Source organism: Heterocephalus glaber, unplaced genomic scaffold (genome assembly GCF_053883595.1).
Source record: "Heterocephalus glaber isolate CG9 unplaced genomic scaffold, H.glaber_assembly_v1.0 deba00001743, whole genome shotgun sequence".
Lineage (NCBI taxonomy): Eukaryota > Metazoa > Chordata > Mammalia > Rodentia > Bathyergidae > Heterocephalus > Heterocephalus glaber.
Window position 1 is genome coordinate 2,753,169 of NW_028258449.1, and position 6,457 is coordinate 2,759,625.

Genomic DNA, 6,457 nt, shown 5'->3' on the forward strand with positions numbered 1-6,457 from the left:
TTGGCCTGCCATTTCATGCAACACAAATCCTCGCATCCCGTTGTGTGCATGACAGACACACACCGCGTGCTACGTAATGTGTGGTGTGACTAGGCTGAGCCACTGTCCTTGGGGTTTTGGAGTGAGATTAGCAGGAAGGGTCCCAGTCCTTCCAAAGCATTACTCTGACAAGTGTAAGGGAACTTGGGACATTCTGCTCACTCTTACTCTGTGGAAACAGCGACCAATATTGGGAAATGGATTTTTCTCTTGATTGTTAGACAAACTTGAGTTCTACATTCAGGACTTCATTTTTTTGGTAGAAACAATCATTATTGGGGCAACAAATGTAGCTCGGTGGTGGCTGCGCCTGCCTGGCAAGCTCGAGGTCTTAAATTCAATTCCTGGTACCGAAAAAAGGAAAAAAAGAAACGATCATCACTTTAGGAGTCAAAAAAATGCCATGATGCTGGGACAACGCCAGCAGCAGCAGCAGCAGCAGCAGCAGCAGCAGCAGCAGAGAACCTTTTCTCCTTCTGTCAGTGCCCGTGGAGAACTGAAAGTTCTGTTTCACTGAAGGAGATCTCAGGAATACATCTGTGTGTGTGGTGTTAGAGACTGAACCCCAAGCCTTGTGCTTGAATTGTAACCTCAGCCCTTTTTATTTTTTGAGAAAGGGTCTCACTTAAGTTACCCAGGCTGGCCTTGAACTTGGTGATCTTCCTGCCTCAGCTTCCCAAGTAACTGGAATTACAGGTTTGCACCACCACACTCAGCTTGTCACTTATTTTTAATTTTTAAAATTTGTATAATCATGTTTTAATTTAGGGTTTACTTTCATTCTAAGGTCTATTTCTTCTTATTAAAAAAGAAAGAAAGAAACAAACTTTTTTAACCCAGGCATGGTGGTGCACACCTGTAACCCCAGCACTTGGGAGACTGAGGCAGGAGGATCACTATTAGTTCAAGGCCGGCCTGGGCTACATATGAGCTTAAGGCCGGCCTGAACTACAGAGCAAGACCCTGTCTCAGCAAAAATAACAAAATAGCAGTAGTAATAATAATCATAAAATTAAAAATTACATGTACTAATAAAAAACATAAATCTTTTAAGCCAGGGATAATGGTGGACACCCATAATCCCACTTACTCAGGAGGCTGAGGCAGGAGAATGGCTTGAGCCCTGGAGTCTGTACCAGCCTGGGGAACACAGCAAGACCTGTTAATAAATGAATGCGTGCTTTTTCTTAGGATCAATGTGGCAATCTGTCATATCTCCCAAGCCTGTGCAGTGAAAATCTGCACCTGCAAACAGAGAAAACCGGGCTAAATGTTAGCCACCAGTACAAATATTGGCTGTAAGATATGAAAACCATAAAACTGAACATTTCAATTTATAGCTTTACAGCATAACATGTTTCAGCATTATTTCCTGTCATATTCGTTAGAATGCTATTCATTCTGAAGATGATTTGTCCATTAACTTTGCTCAATTCAAAGGAATTCCAGGAGCCAGGCATGCTGGCACATGGCTGTAATCCCAGCACTTGGGAGGCTGAGGCAGGAGGATCGCCACAGGGCTACATAGTGAGTTCAAGGCCATCCTGGAATACATAGCAAGGCCTGTCTAAAGAAAAAAATAATAATAGAATCAAATTAAAAATATAAAAACAAAATAATTCTGGAAATATGTGATAATTTATAAGGAACCATAGCAAACTGTAAACTGAGTCTAGTTCTCAAAACATTTTTCTGGTACCGGGGATTGAACTCAGGGCCTTGCGTTTTCAAGGCAGGTGCTGGAACCACTGAGCTAAATCCCCAGCCCTCTCAGAACTTGCTTACAGGCTGGCTATGGTGGCGCACACCTCTAATGTCAGCAGCACTCGGGAGGCCGTGGCAGGAGGATCAGCATAAGTTCGAGGCCAGCCTGGGCTACAAAGTGAGACTCTCAAAAAAAACCACACTTCACTACAAAAAGCTGTTCAAATTTGTGCTTTTCGAACTCCTGAGTGGCACCTACCATGAGTGGGGCTCCGCCTTTGCACGTCTGCCTGCGGTGAGCAGGAGCCTGGTATTTACAAGGTGTCGTCGCACAGAAGCCCGGGCCCAAGATGGCCGCCGTGGGGCAGCAGGGCCCGGGCCTCGGAGAGCAGACCACAGGGCTCCCACGGACCGGAAGTCCTCCTCCTGGGGGACCTGGCACCCAGGGCCTGTGCCTGCCGCGTCTTCATCGCCCGAGTCGGCTGCCCTTCTCCTCGAGACCCTGCCTTTCCTTAGCCATCTACTCGCCCTGTTCTAGGAAGCTCTGCGTGGCCTGCACCACAGACGCAGCCAGCACGCGGGCTTTGACCCTGCTCCCGACCAGGCGGGCTTCTGAGCTTGCACTGGCCACAGCCACCACGGAGTTTCTGACCTGGAAACTGTATTCATACAGGAAGTTACGACTTAAGTGGATTGTGGTCTTCACTCTCAGAAACATTTCTTCCGGAACTCAGCTGTGTATCAAGCGGCTCCAAAGGGCTTTCCACTGTTAACATCTGATTTCCAAACTTCCGCAGTCCCGTTTTAAAATGACAGGTGAAGATGCCAGAGGCAGGGCAGCCAAGCAGGGGCATCGGCACTGCCTGGGTTCTTCAAGAGCAGAGACAACCTCTGAGGGTGCTAGGGGTCTCCTCCCTCCTTTCTCAGCATTCAGGCAGCTGGCGTGGTATTGGAGATGAGGACAGCTCCCACCACCCGCCGCCCAGGTCTCAGCCTCACTCAGGCTGGAAGTCAGAAATTCACTATTTTCAATCCTCATTTGAAGCTGGTGCTGTTCTCAGGACCAATCAGATCCTCTTTTCCATCCTCATTTGCATACGGGCACAACCAATCAAAAGACACTTTGGGGTCCTGTATTTACACGTAACAAGAAGCCAAGGAGCTTTTTGTTTTTTGGTACCAGGTATCGAACTCGGGACCTTGCGCTTGCGAGGCAGCCGGCGAAACCACTGAGCTAAATCCCCAGCCCCCCAAGGAGCTTTTGGATAGGTGGTTTACACAGGGCAACTCCAAGCGAGTATCTGATAGGACACTGTTGCAGTGCCTCATTTGCATGAGGAGATAACCTGGAACTTTAGGTTCAAAAGACCCATTTCCTTTATGCTGTGAGCCTTCCCACCAGTTGGCTCTCGGTCTGCAGAATGTACTTTTCTGCCATCCATAAACACACTTTTGCTTGCTTTTCTGTCTTGCCCAGTTCTGTTTGGGACATGAAGACCCTGGAAAAAAGGCCTGCGGACCCTCTACCCGCAGCACTACCTTGGCGGGTGCGCCAGGCTGCAGCCCTGCAGTGTGCGCCCCCTGCCGCCTCGGCCAAGGCCCTCACTTCTTAAGGTTCTCCTGTCAATTTGTGCCTTTAAGCAAGGGCCCAAGCTGGCTCAGCACTTTTTTGTTTTTGAGACGGGGTCTCGCTGAGTCAGTAAGTTGCCCAGGCAGGTGCGGCTCAGCCAGCAGGTGAGTTTGGGTGTTAGCGGGAGAGGGGCAGCTTCCTGACAGCCACGAGTTTGAGGTGGGCACAGTTTCCGGGAGGGAAACAGGGCCGGGGGTCTCCAGCCGCTCTCCTGAGCACAGGCCTCGCCACCACTGTCCCCACCTCTAGCGGAGGCAAAGACGCCACGACCGGAACCATGGTGGCGGCAGTTGGATTCTTAGGCAGGGAGGTCAGCAGCCCGAAGGGGGCTCCTGGGAAACCACCTGGTGCCCTGCGGCTCTCGGGGCCTCCTCAGAGAGGGGTCAGTCGCCTGCCCCTGAGCCCCTCATGCCCTGGCAGGCTTGAGGGCGTCCTGCCAAGGACACCTCCGGAGGATGGGGCAGCACCTTGGCCTCCAGTGTCAATGCCGCGTGGCACCACAGGCAGGACGGCCCTCCCGGGGTCGCCAGGCCCGGCCCCAGTGCAGGAGCCTCAGGTGTCCCAGGTGACTGGTGCTGACCTCACGCTACTGGGAGGTCACATGGGTGGGCGACTTCCTGTGTCCTCCTCAGTGGCATCTCTGCCTCCCAGGCACATGAGGCCTCCTTGGCAGGAACGCCAGATGCTCGGGTTCCTGCAGCCTCGCTTTGGTTGTTCTGGGTCTGTGAAGTCATAACCTCACAATTCCTCTCTGGCCCCAGGATCTGATGAACACCAGCAAAACCCAGCCCTGTCAGCTGTACGAAGAGGTCACCAGCTCGAGGTTTGTTCTGGTTTTTGAGACAGAGCCTGGCTATGTTGCTCAGGCTGGATTTGAACTCCTGGGCACAAAGGATCCTCCTGCCTCAGCCTCCCATAGACAGACTACAGATGCTCAACACTGCCAGGGCCTGACTTGTATTTTACATTCAACTCCCAGAACACAGCCAGCCTAGGGGTGGGGGGACTCAGTGGCAGAGCTTTTGCCTGGCAAGCACAAAGCCCTGATTTGATCCCCTGTGCCGCTAATTAAAAATAAGGAAACCAACCAGGTGTCGCACAGCCCTGGGAGGCTGAGCCGAGAGAATCACCTTGAGCTACACAGAGACCCACCGCAAAAAGCCAAACCAAACAACCCCCAAAGAATAGGTAACAGCAAATATAGGCTTTCTGACAAAAGGTGCTGCCAAAACAATATCCATGTGCAAAACAACAAAACCAAGGGGCTGGGGACTTAGCTCAGTGGTTCTGGCACCTGCCTTGCAAGCGCAAGGTCCCAAGTTTGATCCCCGGTACCAAAAAAAAAAAAAAAGAATGAAACGGGACCCTTAATTTACACCATACACAAAAATCACCCAAAATGGATTATAGCCAGGCATGGTGGCACAGGCCTATGATCCCAGCACTTTGAAGGCTGAGGTAGGAGGATCCCAGCAAGTTCGAGGCCAGCCTCATTGGGCTGTATAGGGTGCAGGACCAGCATGAGCTAGTGAGACCATCTCAAAAAACAAAACAAAACACCGACATCCTAATTTCATTTAAAACAGTAAATGACTCGCACAATATGTTGGTGCTACAATGAATACGGGCATTAGACGCTTCCTGAATAAACACCTTCTCGGATGCACATTCCAGAGGTCAGCGCATCTAACTTACAGGAAGTCAGGTTAATACAGAAATGCAGGGCTGGGATTTGGCTCAGTAGCACTGTGCCCGCCTCGCAACCGCAAGGTCCTGAGTTTCATCCCTGGTACCCCCCAAAAAAGAAAAGAAATACACAAATGTACTGCTTTCCTTATCTAATTATGTAAGATTTTCACACTTGACACGAAGCTTTGTGTGCTATAAAAAGAACACAAACAGCAGGAAATCACCCAGAGCAGCCTGTAGCCTGCCTGCGTGGACAGCCCATGGCCGCCTTGGGCTCTGCAGTGCACCGTCCCTAACCAGGCAGGTTCCCAGACAACAGACTGAAGCGATCTGGCACCTCAAACCGCTCAATGTGTTGCAAAATGCTCTGTACGGTCCGGTTAGGTAACACATACCTTAAAACCTATAAACAGCCAGGCGCCGTGGCACACAGCTGAAATCCTGGGTACTGAGGTGGCTGAGGCAAGAGGGGCAAAAGTTCAAGGCCAGCCTGGGCAATTTGGCAAGACCTTGTCCCAAGGTAAAACATAGGGCTGGGGTGGAGCCTGCCTAGGACACGCAAGGCCCTGGGTTCAATTCCCAGGACTGCAAGAGAAAGTCAACTACTTTTACTGAAACCTGTGTGTGGCACAGAAGCGCTACACAAGAATCGGTCGCAACTGAGTAAGCACTTCTGGGTAGGGCGCATGGTGCATGCCGTAATCCCAGCCCTCAGGAGGCTGCAGCCTGGGCTGCACGGTGCACACAAGGCCTGCCTAGACTACATAGCAAGGCCCTGTCTCAAAAACAAAAGGAAAAAAAATTCATATTTTTAAGCAGGTGCAGTGGCCCACACCTGTAATCCCAGCATTCTAGGAGGCTGAGGCAGTAAGATCGCCAGTTCAAGGCCAGCCTGAGCACCTTAGCAAGAGCTTGTTGCAGAATTTAAAAAGGGCAGAGGATGTGGATCAGTGGTAAAGCACCTTAGGTTTCATTCTTAGTACAGGCAAAAAGAGAATGAAAGAGAAAGAATTTACAAAACAAAGTATATACAAATTAGAATTGTGGGAATAAAATTATAAGAAGTCCTGAAGTGAAAAAAAAAAGTTATCATATAGACAAGAGGGCAAAATAATCATGGAAAAGATTTGGTTCTTTTTGTTTTTTGAGGCAGGTAAGAGTCTCACTAAGCAGCCCAAGCTGTCCTTAAACTCATGAAGACCCTCCTGCCTCAGCCTCCCAGAGTGCTGGGATTACAGGTGTGTGCCATCAGGCCTGGCCCAAAATTCAGTTCTATTACAATGACTGTGATACCAGTAAGTGTGCTTAATTTTTTTTTTTTTTTTTTGAGAAAGGGTCTTGCTATGCATTCTAGGCTGGCCCAGCAATCTTCCTGCCTCAGCCTCCTAAGTGCTG